Here is a 24,313-nt window from a genome sequence, read left to right on the forward strand (position 1 = left end):
ATCACACTGTTAGAGTACATTTAGACTTCTTCCATTAGAGGAGATTTTAAACCGAATATTACTAGCAGTAACAACCTTTCATTTAAGTCGTCAACATCTCACAAGGAATACTTTCTAAAGCTCCTCGCTTTCTCCACACTCCTCGCTCAAAAGCTGCCCCAGAACGGCCACAGCGTTCCCACCCCTCCGTGGCTGCCGGTCAGCTCCCCACCCAGGATGAAGCATCACGGATTTAGAAAGTACTTAGGACCCAGTCCTAAGTTTTCTGCACTATTCACTACAAACACTTTTTAAAAACAGCAACACACATCTTCAAAGTATCCTACTGTTTTAACTTACATAGCATTTACCCTGACAGAGATTATCTTTAGCCTCAGTTGTACTTAGTGCAATAATCTTGTGTCTCCTGTGACATAATTGCCTCTTATGCATCAAGAAACTTTTAGTGACTAAAGAAAGACAAAACCTAAAGAACTGGCAGGTTCAAAGTCAGATTTTGCCATAAGTATTTAACAGGAGTTAAAACTTACCCAAACACTGCTACACTCTTTAAAACAAACAAACAAATAAAAATAACCCAGTAGCATCCTCACAGAACTACTGAAGCACTGATTTTTTTTTTTCTAAAAAAAAGTGAACGCAAAATCATCTATGAGTAAGGCTTATCTGTTTTATTACCCGAGAGATAACAATGAAGACAGAATAAAATTCTTTAAGTTACATTAACAGAACACGGGACTACCGGGGGAGGGAGTAGTGCAGGCAGTTTCCCCCATTTCGACAATACTTCATCCAGTTTATAGCTACTCCGGTCTACCGAGAAACAAAGCGCTGCTCACCATACTCAGCCGCGCCACGATTCACTCCGCGCCGCACCACGGCGCCAACACTGCCCGCTCAAAAGCTGCCCTGAAACGGCCACGGCGTTCCGGCCCCTCCGTGGCTGCCGGTCAGCTCCCCACCCGGGATGAAGCGCCACGGATGCCAAGAAGAACATTTGGGGCAGCTGCCAAAGGACACAACGTCACAACCACGAGAAGAAAGAGGTGGCGGGTAGGCAAGGTTCCTTTCAACCGCGGCCCCGTCCTTCCCCTACGCGCCCAGGCCCCCGGCACCCCGAAACCGCGCCGTCGCCCTGGCCCGGGCGTTCCGGGCTCAATGATGCGCGTACGAGGCGGCGCCGCACACGACAGGCCCCAGCAGGCCCGCCAGGCCCCGGCTCAGCGGCACCTGAGGAGTGCCCGGAGCCCCTAAAGCGGAGGGGAGCAGGCGCCAGGCCCGCACCGCCGCAAAATGAACCGGCACCGGGGTGCCGGTCCGCTCTAAACAGCGGTAGGGAGAGCTCACCGCTATCCCACCCATACCTCAGCAAGCGCGTCCCCCCGCCACAGGCCCCAGGCTGCCTCCGCTCAGGCGGGAAAACCACCACTTGCCACCATCACCGACACTCTAAGATGGCCGACATATCGGCTCTTGCGAGCCCTCCTCTCCCTCCTCCCTGGCTGCCAATCATACCGTCCTAACACCACCCTCCTTCTCGGCACGCGCCTTTCTATTGGGCGGTGTACAAAGTTCGGCTTCTCACTGGCAGTCGGGCGGGTGTCAGTCACTCAGCTATGCGACTGCAACAGGGTCGAACAAGGATGGGGCTGGGCTCTCGGCTTCCTGTTGGCCAGTTAACGCATGGGGCGGCTTCATCTCGCTTCCCACCTTCCCGACTTAGCAACAAGGAAACGACACCCTGACAGTCGTTTCTCTCGCCCAATAGAAAAAGTAGGCTCCTTTTAAAAATAAACCATTTCCGCCCAGTCCAGAGCTGGGGCGCCCACACCCAGCAGGAGGCCACAGCGGGAGGGATGGACGCCTGTGGTGGCGACCTCTCCGTAGCCATACCCCCTACGCCTCGCCATTGGCCAGCGTATGGAGCCACGCCCCTCAGGGCGCGGCGCGGGCGCCAAACTGCCTGACAACAAGTCAGTGGAGCCCGCGCAGCCTGGGCGATGTAACTGGATGAGACAGGGTGAGGAGAGGGAGGAGGGTAATCAGCTCAGATGGTAGAGCAGTTGCCTAGCATGAAAGAAATGGCGGGATCAGTGTCCACAGGGAGGGCCTCTCTTGGTCTGAGCATCCGTGTGGATGCCTGTAGGACTTCCAACTCTTACCTAAGAGCTGGCAGTATATTTTAATCAAAGTGCACCAGAATAAATGTGTGTGAAAACCTGGGAAGGCAGCTTTGCAACCCCACTTGGCTAAACCCCACTGGCAAGAACCTCTGCTCAAAAGCTTGGGTGAAGAGGTGGCCTCGTGTGCCCCACAACTGGCAAAAAAAACCCACTGCCAATGCAGTGTTTCATGCCCTGTGTCACAGGCACAAAACACATTCTGGCTAGCCAGGATGCCTGCAGCCTTCCCTCACAAACCCCTCCTGATTCACCTTTGCTCAAAATGGTAGTGACCTGCCATTGGCAGGATGACATACCCATCCCCAGAGGAGGCACTCTCCAACTGTGGTCAACAGTACTTCACCTGTGGGCAGCAGAGCTGCTATCAGGTCAATTGACTTGTTGGGTTTCAACAGGTTTTGTGTGGTTTTGGTGGGCTTTTACCTGGTTTTGATTTGGTTTTGCCTGTTTTTAGTGTGGTTTTGACTGGTTTCTATTGCACGTGGCTCTTGAAGAGCTGGGGGAGGCTGTTGTTTGGAGGTGGAACCAGCAAGGCAGGGGAGTGCCAAAAATGTCTGGTTGCACTCTGGAATGGCAGTACTGGCCTGGTCACCACCTTCAACTATTTTTGGTGCCTCATCCCTGGGACCACCTCAGTTTTCCTGGAAGGGAAGGTGCAGTTGAAAGGGGCTCTGCTGAGCCCATGCTACTATGCCTGACCCAGCATGGCAGTTCTGCCCTTTACATTTTGTGTGTTTGGGTTTTTTTCCAACGTTTAGGGTTGACTATGGTGTTTATGTATTATAAAATGTACGCCTGTCTGTGAATGAAGGTGCATGGAGGGGACACTGTGTAAAGCAGGGAGTCACCTTCTAGAGCAAAGGGAGACAGCCTGTCTGCAAGTCCCAGCTCCCACACCTGCCGTCTTCTCTGTGCCTCTTCCCGATATATAGTATCAGAGCCAGGAAAACCTGTTGTTCTCCTTATCAGTTGACATAACAAACTTTCTTGGGGGCTTGCACCATCAGGCCACTGCAGCACCATGATAGCATGGTGTTAGCAGCTCTTCATCAATGTGTGTAAGCAAGCAGCTGAGGTCGTGCGGTGCAGTCCCTGTGCACTAAAGCGGATTTTCCATCGTGCTAGCATTTACCTTGCCCATTATGAGGGTGGCGTGTGCTTTCTGTGAATGGCGGCGGAGAGCTCTGTTTTATAAAGAGTGTGAATGATGCATGAGGTAATTATTTTTTATATTTACATATATTTGTTTTGATAGTTACTCATTATGTTTAAGAAGATTAACAGATATGTTATTGTTAAAACAGTGACTTATTTATTTACAGTGGGGGAAGAAAGAACAGAGCTGAAAGAACTTAAGGATGGGGTCGCTCTTGTAGAGCACATGAGAACCTAAGGGTAGCACAGATCCCTGTGTTTATTTCATATACCAAAGGAAGGGAAAAATGATACATTTCTTTAATTCCATTATGAATCAGCAATCTAGGATAAAGCAACGCTACTTTGAATAACGTGTCTTCAGATCTTTCACATGCTCATCTGACATACAAAATTAAAAGTCAGTACAGCTGTACATCTTGCTGCAAATCAATGACCAACTCGGCAGATGAGCTCCCATTAAAACAAAATTATTGCTATTATAAAGAGACATAAAAATTGAGGGTGCTGCTGCAGAAAGAAACATCTCTTTCACGAGAGAAACAGTGAATCAAGCTAGAAATAGGCTCAAATCTTGGGCTAGAAGAGTAGGGTCTTAATGGGAGCCTGTCTCAGCATAAAACATCTTCAAGTTGTTTTGTGGACAAAGGGAAGATGTAATAGGTAAAGCTGTGTGTTTTTCTTTCTGTGTATACCCTCCCTTTCAGAGTAAGAACTGAATTTTGCCTGCAGATGAGAGGGAGATCACATCCTCCACTTCACACTGGCATTGTGTTCAGGGACTTTAAAGTTGGATGTAGGCTGCTTGGAGTTCCTCTGTTTTTTATCACTTCAGAATCATAGACTACTTCAGGTCATCTAGTCCAACATCTAATAAATAAAGAAAAATAGGTTAAGATGCTTTCTTCTAAAGAAAAAGTAGCCATCAGATTTATTATATAATAGCTGCAAACACACTAACATGTCCTGGCCTCTGTCCATGTACATAGCAGAAACTCTTGCCAGATGCTCAGGTGCTTGGTTTCACAATGCCCATTGCATAAAAGGCGGGACATGGTATCAGCTTTCTTTTTGTTTCTGTTTTTTTTTCCTACAAGTTGACCAACCTTTGGCTCCTGTGCTTTCTGCAGGCATTACTGGTTCTCCCAAAGACTGAATCATAGCACAGCAGCCAACCTTGCTCACATTACCCTTCAGCATATGGTGGCACATCCTTACTTCACTAAACCTCTGTAAACAGAAGCCCTCCTCAAGTCATGGGCCCAGTGGGTTGCTTTCATTAGAAGGAGATTGTTGACTGCTAGCTCAGGGACATGATCATCTTATTTTGCCTGAAGAAATTAATAGAGCTGCAGCAATTATGGATGCATGTGATCTTAATGTGTCACAAACACATGGTGAAAATGCAGCAGCATGAAATGTGTTTGCTGATCCACTGGGTTGCGCAGTTAGGTCTTGAGTGTAGAGCCTGATTTTGTTTTCTTTTTCATGCAAGCAGATAATAAATCAAAATGTAGTTGTAATAAAATGTACAAAAAATGCTTATCCTCAAAACAATCATCATGAAATGAGACATTGTTTCTTTTTTTCTTTCTCATTATTTCAGCTGATGCTCAGTCCAGAAAGCTCTCTAGGCTGTATTTGTTCCACATCTAGCAGTGAGTACCTGCACTGACCACAGGAAATAGAGATTTCAAAATATAGGTATATAGAGGCAGTTCAGGTTGTATTGTCAATTGTCAATGACAGTCTGTACAAACTACATTGCCCTGGAAACTGCAGGCAGGGAAATAATAGGAAAGAATGGTCTGTGGGTTTAGATAGTGGATAAATTAGAGTATAATGTTAAACAGCATTCTCAGGACAAACAGCTAGGTTGTTAAAAGGATGATGAGGTTACAACCTTTAACAAGTACCAGAGGCAGTATCTGGAGAGGGGATTAATAGAGTGTAGAACAGCTACTACAGTAAAATAGGTAACTACTGAGTATATAGTACAGTTTTGACAAGCATAAGGCTTGTGTTTACAACAGAGTGCTGTTAAACTGTGCTGATGTTGGCACATCCTCTATTCTGAGTAAATGTGCCCTGGATGTAAGGGATTGATTTCAATTCAAAAGGAGCAGGATGGTGTTTACACTGGCACACATCTGAATTTCAAGGGTTTTGTCATTGCCATCTCAATTCTGGGGAAGTTTGGGACATCACGGGCACTGATTTTGTCTTACGGAGTTCCTGTCAATATCTTTATAAATCTCGATTTCATGTAATTATTTTTTAAATCTACAACTGTCTAGGTGATACTACCACTACCATACAAGTTGGTGTGGCAGATGCACCCACCTCGATAAAGACCAGCATTTCTAACATGTCAGTTGCTGGTGCTTTCATGCCCGTATTTTCATGCCTTTCACTCCCCACTGTGGCTGTCATCATATACACACCTTGGTTGGGTGCCAGCCATCACATACTCACTCACCAAGTGTCATGGTTTAACATGAGTTAGCAATACAACCATGATAGCCTTTCACTTGCCCACTTCCCCACCCCCACCCTCCTCCTCCCCTGAGAGAATTGAAGAGGAAAGGAGAGACTTGGATTGAGATAAACAGAGTTTAATAAAATAACAAAATACTAATACAGTACTAGTAAATATATATAAAATAGAAATATTAAATACAATATACACAATGCAATTCCTCACAAACTCCATCCACAGTGAGCAGCCAGTCCCAGGAAGCAGAACCTGGTCCCAAACAGCTGATCTCAAGGAGAAAAAAAAGGAAAAAAAGGCAGAAAGGCCCAAAGGCCTCTGCAAAATGGCAAAAGACCAAACTAAACATACCGAGCTGACCTCCCCCAGCTCCCACAAAAAGAGCAAAGAAGAACGAGAGAGAGATTGAAAGAGAATGAGAGATCCTGACTCTCCTCAAATATGAATCTTGATGCTAGTGGGGTGGGATACTCTTATTTATCAGTCTGGATGTCAGTCAAGTTCTGGCCTATCCATGCCCCCCTTCCTCAATGCCCCACACCTGTGAGCAGAACCTCCTTGGCTCTCAGACCAGAGCAATTAAAAACATTAACTCTGTCCTGGGGTGTTATCTCTTGTTCTCAAGCTAAGTCCAAATAATGACTATGCTAGCTATGAAAAAGAAAGATTTTTAACTGCATGAAGAAAATTAACTCATTTTCAGTCAAACCAGTAAACCAGGGTACAGTGACACCAGTCTCTCCCATTTGGGGGAGCAAGAAAGGTGTGACCCCTTGGTTAACAGACAAGGTCCACAGCCAATGAGTTGCCTCAGCCCAGAGAAGCTTCTGGACCATGACCAGATAGGACAACAGCTCAGATCGGACTAGGTTATAAATCAGGCCCCTGCCAGAGACTGTCTTTGAGTTGGTCTACTTGGAGCAGCAGGTCTGTGATCAGAACCTCTCCCCCTAGATTGGGATGCCATTTGATGAAACTTTCCAGGACTGAGTGTCCTTTCCTCCCCCTGGTGAGTGATTATTTCTTCTGGATATATCCTTGAGAGAGCCTTCACCCTCCAGGTGACCAAGCATATCTTGAGAGACTTTCCCCTTTGTGTGTTCATTCTTTGGATCATCACCCTTCTGTGTTTAATTGCGGTAATAATACCCTAACTGGTACAATGAATTTGTGTGTTACATGTTATTGGAGTGTTGCATGATTTTGGATTATCCCCATTTCACATTGATTTCTGTCACTTGTTTTTGGCATTGTTGCGCAATAAAGTTTGTTTGAGCTTATCCTTTGTTTGGATTAGTTTTGCTATACCTCCATGACAGCTGGTAGTGCTAGGGCGCTTCTGTCTCAAGGTAGAAACAATTCATGTCTACAAGAAGGATCTCAAGGTTCTGCTGAACAGTTAGGTCAAACAGGGAGGTGATGTGCGAGTACGCGGCTGAGGAAAACATGCAGGCCGACTCAATGTGAGTGATAAAGCATGATTCAACTTTATTGCCCGAGATAGCGTGCATTTATACCAAATACCATAATTATGCATACTTGTCTCTATCTAATAGGCTAAGCACTAAAAGCTTGCATTTACTTACACCACCTACTTGGGTTTAGCTAGCTATGCGCATCCCGTATTCTTCTGACTCTTATCTCTTCAAGGATATCCTGACCCTGCCTTAGTTAGTACTTTTCCGTTCCCCCCTTTCCCATGGCCTAATAGACAAGCTAACTAAGGCCTACTTATGTCAACTAAAATGAGCTCTGCTCGTACAGTTGTTCGGTGGACTCATGTCCACGCTTCTTGAGCCAATCCCTGACATCTCCCCCCTTTTCTTTTTTTTTTTTTTTTACGAGCAGAGCCTGCCCAAGTGTCTGCTCTAAAATCTTCTTAATGCATGATATAGCACAGCTCAAGCATATTAATACAACTACTACTATGATTAAGAGAGCCAGAGCACTCTGCAAAAGCCCTTTTACCCATCCTCCTAGTCCAAACCAGTTCATGAGGCCGTCTAAGCCAAAGAGGCCTACATCCTCTCTGATCTTCTGTGAATGGTCCGTAAGTTGTTTAATCTCCTTGTGGATGGATCTCAACTTATTCTGTAAATCCATACAGCACATTCCATCAAATTCTTTACATCCATGGCCATGGGCTAATAACAAAAGTCTCCTGCGACTGTATTCTGCAGTGTAGCATGTCTTACAGAATCTACATCTAACAAAAGTCCACTTAAAGCCTTAGAAGTTCTGTTTGTTTGCTTAACTAGCCAGCATCCTAATTTTTCTAAAGTATTTAAAACTTTAGTTGTGCCAACACTAGATACAAGAGATCCTAAAACCCTTAACCCTGATCCTCAAAAATCTACATTATCATCACATTTTGACTCATATACACGCAAAAAGTGTTTTTCTCGTCTTGCTCTTCTGTGATCTATTATCATAGATACATTGGGCGTTAAGAGAGTTAATAGTCCCAAAATACACAGTCCTCCAACAGCATTAGAAGGAATTCCTGGCCAGGCTCTATCTTCACAGATCAAGAATACACCATACAGGAGGTTTTAGGGTCGCTGTCCCACATTATCAATGACACCCCTTGGATTCTTCTGTGAAGCATTACACCATCGAGTTTCATTTCTATAGTCACCAAGGGTAGCATTAATATTTTGAAGTTTTATCCATTCATGTTCTTGTATACTGTTCTGACACTTTTCACAAACCGGCTGGATACAAGCATCCATGGGCATAGATGCCAGCAATTCCAGTTCCTGTGGTTCGATGTCTGCTTCCGGGAGGCAATTAATCCAAAGTGCCATGTTAGTATTATTACAGTTCGTTGCAATGCCTCTGCATCGACTACTATTTGAAACAGTCGTGTGATGCTGCTGTAGTCATCAAGGAAGACACCAACCAAGCATGTGTGGAACGTTTTTTCCAGAGACATCGTAGTTAGGCATATAGATGGTCAGTCATGTTGGCTAAAGTAATCCACATGTTAGTCTTTGTCTGTGCAGGCATCCAAAACACAGCAGCTGCAACAATCATTGTCAGGAAGATAACACAGGTTTCACGTTTCGTGCCAGCAACCATTGCAGCCCTTGATCTGTAAAAACATAAGCATAACCTCTCCCCCAGGTTATCAATTGGTGTGGCCTTTTTCATTGACCGTTAACTAGTGATTTGACCATAACTAATGTAGGTTCTTTCTGATTTAGCATGGTTTTGGGTCACACTTACAAAGTGTTTCATCACAGGGCAAATTTAGGCTGCACCACTTAGATACAAGTGATTTATCACATACAATCCTTTTGACAATTGTTTTTGTGATGTTTTCCCTACTTCTCCCCCCTTTTTGTTTAAAAAAAAAAAAAAACAACAAACCAAAACAAAACAAAAACACAGTTCAGAATCAGATACGTGCATTGGATCTTGACTACGTACTCAAAATCGCAAATCAAATTTAGAGGTTCCTCCTTAAAAATCTCTAAATAATTTAAAGCTGTGCCAAGTTCTGCTAATTGGGTTGAACTTTCAATAATTTTCACAGAATGATGCTAATCGCTATCTTCACACTAAGCCACTACATCTTTATGAGACTTCTCAGAACCATCAACAAAAACTGTGCAAGTATGTAGGATCAGACCAAATACAAGTATGGCCTATGACCTGATGTTAAAGACTTGCAGGTTCTGCAGCAATTTACATTTAGGCATGCTAAAAGCTGTGCTGTTAAGAAAACCAGCTAGTGCAATTTACAAAGACATAGATTACAAATAAAATTAAAAAAAAAATCAGAATTCAATTTCACAAATGGTACATATATGACAAAAGGATCATGGCCTATTAAGACTTAAATTCATTCCCTGCATTTTCTTGATTAGAGTGACAATTGGTATATCAGTCTGTTAGCATTCTCATCATACTGTCCCACAATAGCCACAGGTTGTTTCATAGACAAATCTGCAAGTCCAATCGAATGCGGTCAGCCTGTAAAGTTGTCATAAATTCATCCCTCAAAGTTTCTAACTCCATTTTGGCTGTCATATTTATTGGATATTGTTTTCCCTTACCGGATCGAAGTCCTGTTTCAGATCTATCAGTGTAGTATTTGCTTTATCAAAAACATTGGCTGTTAATACTAGTGGAAATACAGCATTCAAAAGTTCCTTGAAGATTTCTCACTTGCAGCAAGCAGATCTGCACGATCCAAGCAGCTTCTTGTAGGACACGCAACTAAACAGAATTCTCAGAAAACGTTATTTGAGCTTACAATTTACTTAACAAATCCTGACCCAAGAGAGGTATAGGACTTTTGGGCAAATACAAGAATTCATGTATTAAAACTTTGTTCCAAATCTGGCATTCCGTTTGTCTCAAAAAACAGCCTTTCTTTGGTTGTCTCCCATGTCCTCAAAAACTAGCATGGTGAATTTACTAAGAAGTCTCTTACAACTAGTTACCATAGAATAAGTCTATTAACAAATTTTTGGTTTAATATTCCGGTTTCATTAGAACTACGGGTCTGCTCAGGATGCCTTTAAACTTCACCCTGGGACTGTTCCATTCAGTATTACATCGCTGCAGTGGGGGGGAGAGAGAACCCCCCTTTCACTGCTTTAAAAGCAGGCAGCCAGGTTTTTCCAGTTATTTTTCTTTCTTTGCAGTGTAGATATAACCAAGGTCACGCAGCTGGCATACTGGCCGGTACGAAGTAGGAGGCTCTGGGAAACTTCTCAGTTACAATGAGCTGCACACAGGCCTGGGATGTTTTGGTGTTTTGTTTTCCCATTTCATTCCAGCCATAATACACTTTATATGCAATTTCAAGTAGCTCAGCAATAGTTACATTCCTTAGCTCCATTTACCTTTTACAATTTAGAGATGTCAAAAAACCAGTATAAACCAGTATAATAAACATAAATCCATTATTCTATTGTCCTAGATCCAAATCAGTTCACATTCCAGCAACCTTTAAATACAACTTCATAACTTCATACAATACCCCAAGTTCACATCTATCATAGTATTTTAACAATTTAAATGCTTTTCTAACAATATAAGCGATTACTTTAATGTGTAAGGATGCATCCTAAGGGGGAGAGAGATGGAATTTTAGCAGTGGAACCGGTTCCCATTTTGTGATTATCTCCCCAAACAAGATTCTTTTGGTACCAAATATGAATATGCAAACTAAAATACTGAGCTCAGATATGAAAACCATATACCAAGTTCAAATATGCAGATGGATCACACTTACACCAATTTAAGACAATATCTCAATTTTTTGCATTGCACCTTGAACCGCTTACTGCTCAGCCAGGTGGAGGTACCTCTGGGTCTCCCTGACAAAATGGGTCAGTGAGCGCTGGAGCCCCATTCGGCACCTGCCCTCCCCGCTGCCGCAGCGAGCTGGACTGGGCAAGGCCTTTTATTAGTGTCTCATCTGGTGCGCTACAACTGTTATTCTAAAACCAGGATTCTTTACTTGATGTGCATACAAAAAGGCCAAATTTAGTGCACCGAGATGAGAGACAGCCTGTCACAGAGTTGCGCAAGTCTGGATATTGGAATAAAGCTAGTACGCTAGAAAAAAATATAACAGCTACTACACATAAAATCTTGAATTCACGTTCACGCAGTAAGGAACTAAATTACTCATGATCTTTTGTACTATCACAAAACGCACCTTTTGAGTCAACCGATTCTCATGATTTAACAGTCTGTGAACTTACTGTACCATATAACAAAGACCTACCAAAATTGCAACATGCTAAAACAGATACCCACAAAGCAAACAGGCTAATAAGGAAAACATTGTGCAGACTTCAGCAAGTTTACTGTGACCTGCATGTTATCAGTTAACTCTCTCTCAGCTGTCTGAAATGATTTAATGATCTCTTGTAGGGATTTATTTTGTCTTACTCTTCTCGCCCTAAAAACAACATTAATTGCAACAAGGTGTTATACTTCAAGATTCTATTCCCCGGACACTTTTCCCAATCATTTAACTTATACAGCAGCCACCATTAATTACAATATTTTACAAGATCTTCTTTCCTCATATTTCCAAGTGCTTTCCTATGTTTTGAAACACCTCCCAATACCGATTTTTTATGAACACGACTGAAAACAGTAATTTCTGACCCCATGGAAAAGGACAGGGCTGCTTGCAGCGTGAGTGGGAAAAGTGGAGAGAAAGTTTTACAGTGCACTTATACCACAAAGAAACAATTCTGACAACCAGTGAAACAATTAACTCACATTCCTGACAAGCTGCTTGACTTTCAGAGAGGCAATAAACAGGAGCACATAATATGCACTGTAAAACTCGCAAATAACATGTTGATAGCAAACATTAGCATTCTCTACTGCTAATTTCAACACCAGTGCTTCCTTAACTTCTAAGTTTTATACCCTGAGTCCCCAGGAGCACCCCCTTTCCCGTCACGATTATCATGACCACATTGCCGACTGTCAGATTCACTTGCTGTTAGCTGATCTAATCTGTCACACAGTTCTGTTGTCCAGTTCTATTTTCAGTGACTTCTGTTCTCTCGTGGAAGTTAGAGGGTTAAAAGGCAGGAAAAGCAGATCGGTAAAATTGGTAAAAGGACTGATAGTACACTTGTTTATGACTTTAGCATTCTCAGCTTTCACAGGTTCTTTGAGTAAGTTGTCTGACACCAATCCTCTGGACTTGCTGTTCTCACCAGGGTTAGATGATGGTACAGGAGGCTACCTGTTCGGCATTGTTCCTCCCCCCGCCCCGGACTGCTGAACCATCGGGGGTGCTGAAAGCCCAGCAGGGGATGGAATAGGGAGGGTATCGCAGACACAAACCGGGTGAACTTCACAGCAACTTTCAGGATACTTATCAGGCTGCAACGCTGCAAATATTCCGGCAGCAGCAGACCGTTCAAGCTTCCATGTAGTTACTAATGATTTAGCTTCTTTATCTCCATTGCTGACTTTATCCCATAATTTCTGCTCTATACTGTCCCAAAGTTCAAGTTTAAGTTTTGAGTCACTAATGCTCGTAACAGTCTTTTCAGGTTTTAATTGTTTCACTGTAGTATTTATCAGTTTCCAGATGGTTACAAGGCCGAGAATATATTTTTCATGGTGACTAATTGCCTTCCACAACACAGTTCCCATCTTTTTCCAAGTCTCTATTTGAAAAACAGGTCAGCAGGATACGCATTGCCTCTGCACCAAGTTAATAGTCTTTTGAGGTTCTTTGCTGATTTATCATCATCTATAACCATATCCCATAGTATGTCTCCTAGTTTTCTCCATTCCGACACATCAAAGAGCGAATCAGTATTCGAAAAACACCCTTTCACTCGACCTACTGCAACTAGACCAGCTAGATGCTTGATACACTCAACCCCCCCCCGCTTTTCTAAAAAGCGCTGTAATAAATCTTGGGCTACTTCTAAATCCATAGATCCTTTATCCATATCCTGATACCTGCCCTTAGGCAAAAGAAATCCTGATACCTGCCCTTAGGCAAAAGAAAAGCGCCTTACCCTATAATCCTTGGTACCTTGTAAACCTGGCACCACCTGCAGCCCTTGCCTTGTAGCCCATGCAGACGGCGAACTCCTAAATTCAGTTCAGGTCCTCGGAGACGACACACCGACGCACGCAGTGTTCGGTCGCTCTTGACCCCCCGGTCGCTGCTTCCTGGTGCCCCTCTGCTTCAGCCGCTCCTTCGAGAGTCCCTGTTCGGGGTGCCACTTGCGAGTACGCGGCTGAGGAAAACATGCAGGCCGACTCAATGTGAGTGGTAAAGCATGATTCAACTTTATTGCCCGAGATAGCGTGCATTTATACCAAATACCATAATTATGCATACTTGTCTCTATCTAATAGGCTAAGCACTAAAAGCTTGCATTTACTTACACCACCTACTTGGGTTTAGCTAGCTATGCGCATCCCGTATTCTTCTGACTCTTATCTCTTCAAGGATATCCTGACCCTGCCTTAGTTAGTACTTTTCCGTTCCCCCCTTTCCCATGGCCTAATAGACAAGCTAACTAAGGTCTACTTATGTCAACTAAAATGGGCTCTGCTCGTACAGTTGCTCGGTGGACTCATGTCCACACTCCTTGAGCCAATCCCTGACAGTGATGTATGTTGATTGTCCAGTGTCACACAGTAAGGTAAACCAGAGGCAAAACCCTGAAATCCCAGTCCTTTATCCCTGAGACTTGTGTTCAAATCTGAAGAGTGCCATACAATTCCTATACCTGTGATTACAGGCAAATCAGAAACAAACAAATAAACAAAAACCCAACAAATCAACAACCAAAAAACTGGCCTGCTCTTTGTGAATGTAGTATTTAATTGCTGTCAGGCAAACTCTGAGAACTTATAGCCATGGTCTGTGAACTGAAGCTTGATAATATTTTACAAAGTGGGTTGTTGTTAGTATTGCAAATGTCAGTATCTTTGCAATGGTTGCTGTCTGGGGCACTTCAAGAGGCAGACACTTCTGATGGATTCCTCTGATCATTCAAGTTAGCCACTTCCTCAGCATAAAGTGGTATGCAAATAAACAAACCAACCAACCAACCAACCAGCTTGCTCAGTCACCATCATCCCATCAAGCAATGCTGAGCATATTTCCTCACTGTGCACCATTAACCCCTCAGCCATAGCTGCTACTGCCTCCTGAAGCTGGTAGGGTCTGGTGGATCCCACTGCACAGGTGCCAGGGGGAGTGTTTCCTAGGGGCTGCTGTGACTCAGCAGATCTGCCACACCTTGGAGAGCAAGATTGTCTTCCCAAGCAGTGATGTAGCCTGCCAAGCCAGCTCATCCTGTGGCTCTGCGATTGCTAGATGTGACGCAAGAGGAGGGGAGGCAAGACTATACCCTTTCAGCAGCATTTCACCACTTGCTGCTGCATAGTCATGTCAGTCTCTGAGCATGTGGGGTGTGCTGTTGCTTCAGCTCTGCCAGGACAACCATGGTACTGTCCCTACTAATATGTTGTCTTCCCTTTGCCCCTCCAGGACAGGCTGAGGACCTAGGTGAGGGACCTTATGAAGAGTTATGTATTTCCAGTTTGCAGACTTGTGTTTCCCTGCAGAAGCAGAGAAGAACCAGTGTCTGCAAGGCAGCGGGAGCACCTGCATACAGGTCTAGAGCTGAATCTTCCTAGAGGCAACATCTGGTCATTTGATCACCACGGGCACAAAATGAAGCCATAGTTTAAACCAGTTTTAATCTGGTTGTAGTTAACTCTTCTGAACACTGACAAGTTACACTCAGGAAACAAACCTAGAAAAAGTGGGACAATTTGGTGCTTTGCATCAAATAGTCCCCAGCTGTGTTAACACTAAATATTTGTGGAATAAGGTCAGCCAAGACAGAAACATCTCTGATTTAACCATAGGCCTTACTAAATCCTTTATCTCCCTCCTAGTTCAGGAGAGAATAAAGCCCTTTAAAGAATTTTAATGACTTAATGTTTAGCCCAACACTTATTAAAATCCTGAAAACTAAGAAGCTTTAAGAAAAGGAAAGGAGCATTTCTGAACAACGACTTCATGGTTATGCTCCTGAGGGTGAACATGAATATTTTGCTGTACCAAATCCACAAGTTAATCCATTTAGTTGAAATAAAATTAAAACAAATTCAGCTTTCTAATCTCATTCTCAGCCCTGATCCTATTAGCATTTTTAAGGCAATGCTGCTGGGAAGTAAGATGAGACCTGTATAGCATCCCTGTGGCCTTGCTGTAAAGAGTATAGGCGTGGAGGGAAGCTTTGGTACCAACCCATTTGATTTTCACCTGAACCATGTGAGCTTTAGCCATTCCCTGTTCTATCACCATGGGAGGGCTTATGTCAGTACTGGTTGTCTTCCTCTCTCCTCACTTATTTTTTCCCACCTGCCCAGCATTAGCAATTATAGCATGTCACCTGGAAGCAAAAAGCAAACAGAATGTGTTAGCTTTGGTGATCTGCCAGCAAGGCACAGAGTGCGAGCACAGCATGCAGACTGATGAGCTGTGTGAGCCTGCTGGGTAGCTAGAAAAGTGTGGTGGCTCCACATGACAGCTGCCCTGGCTAACCAACCCCATCTCTTTTGGCAGAATGGTTCTCATGTTTTTTCAGAGGATGTTGGATGCTGGCAAGGTGTGCCAGCAGTATGGGCAAAACACTGAGTGAATCCTTAATAAGCTCAACTAGGCTCACCAGCATGAGCTCTGTGCTGCTCCTGCTGGAAAAGCGTAGGAGGGGGCAGTTCAGGTGAGCAAGTAAGAGAGCAGCAGTGAGGAGATTCCTGAAACAGGGAGGCCTACTTATAACGAGACTACTAAGGTGTGTAGAAGGAAGCTAAAAAGGAAATAACCTACAGGAATTATAGGTTCCTTGGGTCTGGGATGTGATCGGACAAGATTGTTGCTTGTATGAAATTAGTAGGAATGTGTGTCCTCTCTCTGGGAGGTTTTGCAAACAGAAAAGTTGGAAATCACTGAAGGACTGGTGAAGCTGGCAGTTGATATTTATTAAAAAGATAGCTGAGTTTGAGGCAGATTCTGATTAACACTCCAAGTGCTGTGAAGTCATCAAGAGGAATTATTGCACATGGTGGGGGGAAATTTGAACTTTCTCAGCACATGGGGAAGTATAAGGTGCTGGCCTTCTCTCCCAAGAAAGCGTTGCAGTGATGAAGGGGCTTGCTTTAGTAGGAAAGAGTAAAGAGATTCACAAGTTTATCAGTAGAAACACATCCCTGTTTTAGTATTGAAGGTTCTGTAGAGCAGTCTGTCTTGGAAGGAAGCAAACTAAAATTCAGTAACAAAGAAGAATACAGAAGAAACTACAGAACTCTATAGTTGGGCTGTCATCTCTGCAGAGGCAAGAAGCCCTTATACTGGGAGCTAAAGGGCTGTTCAAACTTCTGTTTCCTTCACTTCTCCAACTGCAGTCAGATGGACATCAATTACATTGCCATTGACAAAAGTCTGCAAGTATCAGGATTTCTTATGCACTTGTAGAAAATCCTCAGAGGACTAGAAGCCATGATTTCCTTTATCTGGTAAGTTTAAGGGCTCCACAATGTTTTAGAAACGGTGAATGTGACTGTAGTGAAGAGCTTTGAGGAACCTTCTCTCAGATTTGATTGTCCTATTGTCACATGAATAGTATATGGCCCTTTTAAATGTTTTGAGCTCTCTGATGTATCTCTGTGTTTCCATGCTGTGTTATGTGTATGTATGTATATGTATGGTCTTCCTTGCATGTTTTGCACAGCTAGGAAACATAGTTATTTAGCTGAGTACTTCTTGTGATTTCTTCACATTCATTTTCTGAAAGAGCAGAAGAAACAATGACATACAAATATTTGAGGCTAAAGCTCAAGTCTAGGGATAAAGGTTAGCAGAACTCAATTCAATAACCATTAAACGCTCACCAGGCAAAATATGCTTGCAGTGCTCAGAGCAGACATAGAGAAGTTGTCTTTGATGATGGGACTACAGCAGCACTCATATTTTGCGGGTCCTAGTGGCCTGACAGAAGGGTGGCACCACCTTCCCACCCCAGGAGAGCTTGTAACCTTGAGAGGTGCAGGTCGAAGTTCCCATGCGCAAAGAAGGGAATGTGAGCTTTTCATCCTGCAGCTTCATTAAGTGGGCTAGGCACTAGACCAGGACTGTGTTTATATGTTTATGTAGGAGCAGTTACACTTGTACAGTCTTAAAATTACATTTGGCCCTTTGAAGGCAACCATGAGGCTGATGTGGCTACTGGTGAAACTGAGTTTGACACCCCTCCCCTAGACTGTTTTATATGAGGAGCACCCTCATATAAAGGGAGAATATAATATAATAGGAGAATAAGATATTTCCCTGTTTGAAGGCCAGAAGAGACTGCTATGATAAGCTAGCCCATCTTTTGGTAGCAGATTAAATGAGCACAGTAAGGTGAAGAAATTACCTTCACAGTAATTTTAGGAGAATGAAGATGGTTTCTTTATCTCAGCTACCATCTCTTCCTATCTCTCCTAGCTGGCTGCCCTCATAGCATGACACATATGTTTAAGACAGCCAGCATGGCTTCACCACGGGCAAGTCCTGCCTGACCAACTTACTAGCCTTCTATGATGCAGTAACTATGTCAGTGGACAAAGGAAAGGCTATGGATGTTGTCTATCTGGATTTCTGTAAGGTCTTTGACATGGTCCACCACAACATCCTTCTCTTTAAATTGGAGAGGTATAGATTTGATGGGTGGATTGTTTGGTGAATGAGGAACTGACTGGATGGTCGCATCCAGAGAGTAGTGATCAATGGCACAATGTCTGGATGGATGCTGGTAATTAGTGGTGTACCTCAGGGTTCTGTATTGGGACCAGTGCTGTTTAATATCTCCATCAATGACATAAACATTGGAATTGAGTGCAAAGCTCAGCAAGTTTTCAGATGCCACCAAGTTGAGTGGTGCAGTTGACATGCCTGAGAGGTAGGATGCTATCCAGAGGGACCTGGACAAGAGTGAGAAGGAGACCCACATGAACTTCATGAGGTTCAACAAGGTCCTGCCCCTGGGTCAGGGCAACTCCCACTATCAATACAGGGTGGGGGATGAAGGGATTGAGAGCAGCCCTGCAGAGAAGGACTAAGGGTACTGGTGGATGAAAGACTGGATATGAGCCAGCAACATGCACTTGCAGCCCAGAAGGCCAGTCATGTCTAAATGACAATGCATAATTAGAGCCCATTGTCTGCTCCTGTCCCCTGTTGTTGTTTCCTTCTGTACATTGTTTGGGCTGTCACCATCAAACCTCACCAAAGTCTAGAAGACACCTGCAGCGCATTGGCATGGGAAAAGTCCAGTGGCAAAAAAGGCATATTCTCACTCCATCCCATAAGATCAGGTGCCTGAGTGCCTTCATCTGGGCTGCTGTAAGGGGAAATAATAGAATAACTTTTGAAGTCACCCTCAGGATCATTGAGTCCAACTATAACCTAACTCTAAAATGCTATCCTTCCCCTCCTATTCAACCATGACTACCTAGAGGAAGCAGGACTCCCCAGCCAGAATTGACCTTTTCATTGGCAGCTTAAGGTCATGATGGAAAGTTAGTGAAAGGGCATCTCTACTGCATTATTTCTTTCTGAATCCCTGGGCATCTTCCCCTGCCCCCCAGCCTTGAGACAGAGCACTTACATTCTTGATCTAAACATGCCACCTGCTGTTTGTCAAAAGGAAGATACTGTATAGTCAATAAAGCCAGTGCATACGTATTAACCAAACTAAAAACACCAATCAAAGGACCTGTGCCCCATAGGTTAGAGTCTGGTCTCCACCACCTTGAAATGATCATCCAGCTACACTCTTGACCTATAAATACGCAGATGCCATGGAGCAGGAAGGCCAGAGCCTGGACAACCTTACAGTCTACCACCATACAATTCAGAGCCAAGGCACATTATTGGCACTGCCTGAAAAAGCTGCAATGCAAGCAAACACTACTGCTTCCTCCTGCTGAGAGTTTCTGACATAGGACAGGGAAGGGGCTAGCAAGGACAGAACAAACTGTTGAAGCTGATTGCAAGGTGACACTCAAGGGCTGCTTTGTAAGAGCACTCATAGCAGAGAAGGCCCCTAGGAGGAAACAATGCCTCTGTAAAAGGGAAAATTCTGAATGGAGAAAATTCATAACATGCTTTAATTTTTGGTCAGCCCTGAAGTGGTCAGGCAGTTGGACTACATGGTCATTGTAGGCCCCATCCAACTGAACTATTCTATTCTACTAATGAGAAGTAGGATGAATATTTAACTACTATCCATGGGTGCTGCTGAGCAAACACAGCATTCCTGTTCAGCATAGGGAAAGAGGTACCTAAGAAGTTTGTGGGGAAGCAAAAGTCACTCTCAGTGCTGGGCCCAGGAACCTCCACTCAAGTGGAGACTGTCTCAGGGTCTGGGGGCTTATCTGAACTAGGCAAGGAGAGCTTTTCCCTTGTTCTCAGGCTGCAGCCAATGTTCTCTTCTGTTCCCCACCACCTCTCCTAACAGGCAGCAGCCTCGGTGCAGGGGCCTATGTGGTGCAGGATGGAGGGAGCAGTGAGGAGCTACCTGTGGTGCTCTCCCCATTTGGTGGGAAGCCAGATGTGTCCTGCAGCTCCCATCTCTTCATCCCAGCCCCACCACTGCTCCCTGCTGAGCCAGGCCTGCAAGGGACTGATAGATGCTGACAGGCTGGATCCAGATCCTCTTGGAAACTTATGCAGCAACACTGCAGGCCCAACTGCAGGAGGCCTGGCTAGGTTACCAGCATATGAGGGGGAGGCAAGGTACACTGGGACTTTCCACCTGGTACCTGAGTCCAGATGACTTTGTGGACACTACTGGGGTGATCTTCTGTGGCACATAGGCAGAGCTACAACCTTCTTTGATATCATGTATGCACCCTCACTTCAGCACTGTCTCCTGGATGATCTGCCTGTTGCTGCAGAGGTGTCCCCCCAGTCCTAAAGCAGTCTGCAGGACCAGCCACACCTCCCTCGAAGGGCTGGGAGATGGCAGATGCTCTGCAGAGATGGAGGGAGGGAAGAAGGGGTTAAAGAACAGGGGCATGGATGGGCTACAGTTAGCAGATGTCCAGGGCTGAAAAGTAGGTCACCTGTTTCTGCCTGAGGCAGGGAATTTGAAAACTGACACTAGATCAGTGCACAAACAAAGCCAAGTAATTCAACAAGGAATAAAACTGGGCCTTGGAAGCCTGACATAAATCCTCCAAATGCACACAGCTCCTCTAACACACCATTCACAGCTATTAAGATCGTCTGATTAAAAAAACCCAAAAAAGTATTTTTACCTGGATATACATATATAGAGTCACATGTGAGGAAAGACTACTGAAAAAAAATAGTGAAACTAAAAAAACCACAACTTTCAAAATCTACAAACCCAAGAAAAGCAGAAATTATCATTAACCATGTACAAGACTTGGACATATATGAGCTTATTTCCAGGGTCTTTTTTTCAGCAGCCTTAGGCACATTATTTAGGCCTAGATTCTCAAGGCTAAGTACCAACTTCTGTTGATACCTTTGTGAGTCTTTAGAAGACAGGTACTTTCAAATACTTCTGAGGTGGTTGTCCTTGGTGTGCCTATGTCCCTCTTAATATAAAAAGGTTTAAACAGCATCACCGAATCAGGTCAAGAGGTCTCTGCAAGGCAAAGAAGCTGTTTACTTGATTAGCTTGAAGTTGGCTTTCTTAAAATTCAGGGTGCTGACTTTACTGTTCACCTGTCCCACATGCCCACTTACATCCACATTTAAATAACGAGTTGGATGCTGCATCCCCATATCCATTGTGTATAGGGTATTGAGTTCACAGACATTTCAAGCTTCTGATTTCCCATGCAAGGAAGAGGAAATCTCCAGTTATTTCATTAACTAAAAAAAAAAAGGCCATTCAAAGCAAACCCTACCCTCTGGATAGGAGAAGCAAAGCACATCCAGAAATTTGAAATAAACTCTGGGCTTACACACCTGCACGATAAACAACATAGTCTAGAGCAGGCTTTGTTTGGGCATACTATTTGCAAGCACCCAGCCCTGAGTCTGGCTCTCTCCAGCTCTGCCATCTCCTGCAGCAGCCTTGGGTCTGCACAGAATCATACTGGTGTCTCTCAGGCCCAATCTGCTCTATACATGAAGCCTTCACAGGAGACAGGAGGCTCAGCATAGCCATTTAAGCCTGTGGCATGGAGCAAAGGTCAAAAAAGGGACAGTACACAAGTGATGGACAGGATAATAAATGTATGTTTTCTTCCTGGGAATCTGGCTTGGGTTTGGGTATATGCAGGAGTTCATTTAAGTCAGACAGAGTCAAGGAGAGTTAGTTAATTCCCCAGGATTCCCAAGCACTGATATCTAAGCATATGTAGAAATTATAAATACATATCTAGAGAGATGTATGTAGAGATGTATTATATGTAACCTCAAAAAGACAGTACAGAAAGGACTAGGAAGCAAATGTGTATATATATTTGTATAGACAGATAGATACCTATTTTCAACAATACCAAAGGATCAGTTGTCAGAACTGTTTAAACAACAAGCACTAGTCACGAGACACTTCATTGTTGGGTGTCTTTCTGTTGACAGTGAACAGCAAAGCATGGGCTGTCCATGGGCAGGTCAGGCACTAGCATATTTCCTGTTAGAAATAAGCGGAAAAACAGTCTGCATGAGAGAAATTATTTCCATGTGCTGTCAAACAGCACGCAGTCTGCAAACAAAAGTAGCTACAAGTGTCTGCACTTACCTTATGGTTGGTTGCGCCACTTCTTCCTGGCAATTCTAATTCTTCCACATGTCCCTGTCCCATGCAGGTGTCCCTGCAAACAAGGGGAAATGGGGCGGCCTCTTTTTTTCCAAAAGACCCTTTGATCCCTCTGGGCATTTGCCTTCTTCTGATTGTCATCTCTGGATTTCCATACCTTCTGTCTTTCCGTCTAAAGAAGAAAATGCAAGAGTGAGATTAACATAGTTTTAAACACCTGCATTGGTCTCATGATATTCAAGCTGAAGTCAGGCACCAAATGAATTGATACTATGGCTACACACATAAAGCTGCCTAGCAGAATCGCTGCCTCTACCAGAAAAAAAGGGGGATTTTACCATTACAGATTTTCTAGGGGTGAGGAAAATCAGCAATAGCAGCAAAATCTTTATTGTCATGTAATTATTTCCATGGTAGGGCCTTATTCTATAATAAAAAATATCATTCTCAGAAAAGCTACACCCACCTTCAGTGTTTACTCTATGAAACATAGCACAAGGGGAAGAGAGAGGGTAAATACCTGTTGAAAAGGGCAGTTCTGGAGCTCTGTTTTTTGGAAATGAATTTGGTGAGCAACACTTCACAGCAGGTAACTGTGCCACCTAGTGGCTTTGATTAGTGCTAAGGTCTAAAGTGTTTATATTTTTGTACATGGATGTCTCCCTGTGAATGCCAGATCTAGTGAAACAGCAAGAAAAAATGCCCAGTAGTTCTGCAAGAAAGACATTAAGAGTCAAGAGTCATCCCTAATGACCTAAATGACCCACCTAGTAGATGAGGGAAAGGCAGTGGATATTGTATACTTAGACTTCAGCAAAGCCTTTGACACAGCATCCTCCTGGAGAAACTGGCAGCTCATGGCCTGGATGGGTGTACTCTTCGATGGATAAAGAACTGGTTAGAGGGCCAGGCCCAAAGAGTTGTGGTAAACAGAGCCAAATCCAGCTGGTGGCCCGTCACGAGTGGCATTCCCCAGCGCTCAGTATTGGGGCCAGTTCTGTTTAATGTCTTTATCAATTATCTGGGTGAAAGGATTGAGTGCACCCTTAGTAAATTTGCAGATGACACCAAATTGGGTGGGAGTGTTGATCTGCTGGAGGGTGAGAAGGCCATACAGAGGAATCTGGACCAGCTGGATCATTGGTCTGAGGCCAATTGTATGAGGTTTAACAAGGCCGAGTGCCAGGTACTGCACTTGGGTCACAACCACCACAGGCAGCGCTACAGGCTCAGGGAAGAGTGGCTGGAAAGCTGCCTGGCAGAAAAGGATCTGGGGATGTTGATTGACAGCCAGCTGAATATGAGCCAGCAGTGTGCCCAGGTGGCTAAAAAGGCCAACAGCATCCCGGTTTGTATCAGGAATAGTGTGGCCAGCAGGACTAGAGGAGTGATTGTGCCACTGTATTCGGCACTGTTGAGGCCCTACCTTGAATACTGTGTTCAGTTTTGGACCTCTCATCATAAGGAAGTCATTGATGTATTGGAGAGAGTGCAGAGGAGGGTGATGAAGCTGTTGAGGGTCCTGGAGCACAAGTGTTATGAGGAGTGGTCGAGAGAACTGGGGCTGTTTAGCCTGGAGAAAAGGAGGCTGAGGGGGGATCTTATTGCTGTCTACAACCATCTGGAAGGAGGTTGTAGCATGGAGGGTGTTGATCTCTGCTTGTAAGCAGATTTCAATGAATATTTTGGCTGTGTGATCCCCGTCTTTGAAATGGGAGAAGTTATGTCTGTTTTAGCAGAACAATGCTGCCATAACTGCGGTCTTTGATTTCAGATGGAAGTTATTTGCATATCTTGGGGAATTGTCTGCTCTCTCCAGCCTGTTGACTTACCTGACTGGTCTTTGAGGAACCTATCTTCTGGACACCCAGAGTTTTTCATTATTCTTTTTGATTTAGGTCTTCTCCCTATGCTTGTTCTACAGTCAGTTCTCCCTTATTCTAGTTACAAACTAGCAGAACTAATTATTCTTATAAATCATTAATCTATTTTCTATTAAATCAGAGATGCACTAAGACCTTTGGGAAACATGTGATGTTTAATACTGAGAACTCAGTGTTACCCAGTCAAAGACTACCAAACACACTGAGTTTCAATGTCATTTCACTTACATTTGTGGAAACATCACAAACAGACACTGGCTTTGTAATAAAGACAGAAAGTGGACCAGT

The 24,313-nt window shown here is 44.0% G+C and overlaps 1 protein-coding gene and 1 long non-coding RNA gene across 38 annotated transcripts in view; one reads left to right on the top strand and one right to left on the bottom strand.

Annotated features, from left to right (window-relative positions):
* The window catches only part of PPP6R3 (protein phosphatase 6 regulatory subunit 3), a 64,953-nt gene extending 63,340 nt beyond the window's left edge, over positions 1-1,613 (bottom strand). For 21 of the 36 annotated variants that reach the window (XM_065064924.1, XM_065064928.1, XM_065064916.1 and 18 more), the window contains exon 1: positions 1,365-1,527. The gene's annotated coding sequence lies outside the window, so the exon portion shown is untranslated. Of the gene's footprint in view, positions 1-839; positions 979-1,364 lie in introns of those variants that run through there. The other 15 variants (XM_065064933.1, XM_065064934.1, XM_065064915.1 and 12 more) reach the window with 3 other exon arrangements.
* Positions 818-24,313, top strand: part of LOC110363682 (uncharacterized) — a 58,946-nt gene continuing 35,450 nt past the window's right edge. For both annotated transcript variants that reach the window (XR_002421952.2, XR_010473055.1), the window contains exon 1: positions 818-1,053. This is a non-coding gene — a long non-coding RNA (uncharacterized LOC110363682). The remainder of the gene's footprint in view (positions 1,054-24,313) is intronic.

This window comes from Columba livia, chromosome 5 (assembly GCF_036013475.1).
Source record: "Columba livia isolate bColLiv1 breed racing homer chromosome 5, bColLiv1.pat.W.v2, whole genome shotgun sequence".
Classification (NCBI taxonomy): domain Eukaryota; kingdom Metazoa; phylum Chordata; class Aves; order Columbiformes; family Columbidae; genus Columba; species Columba livia.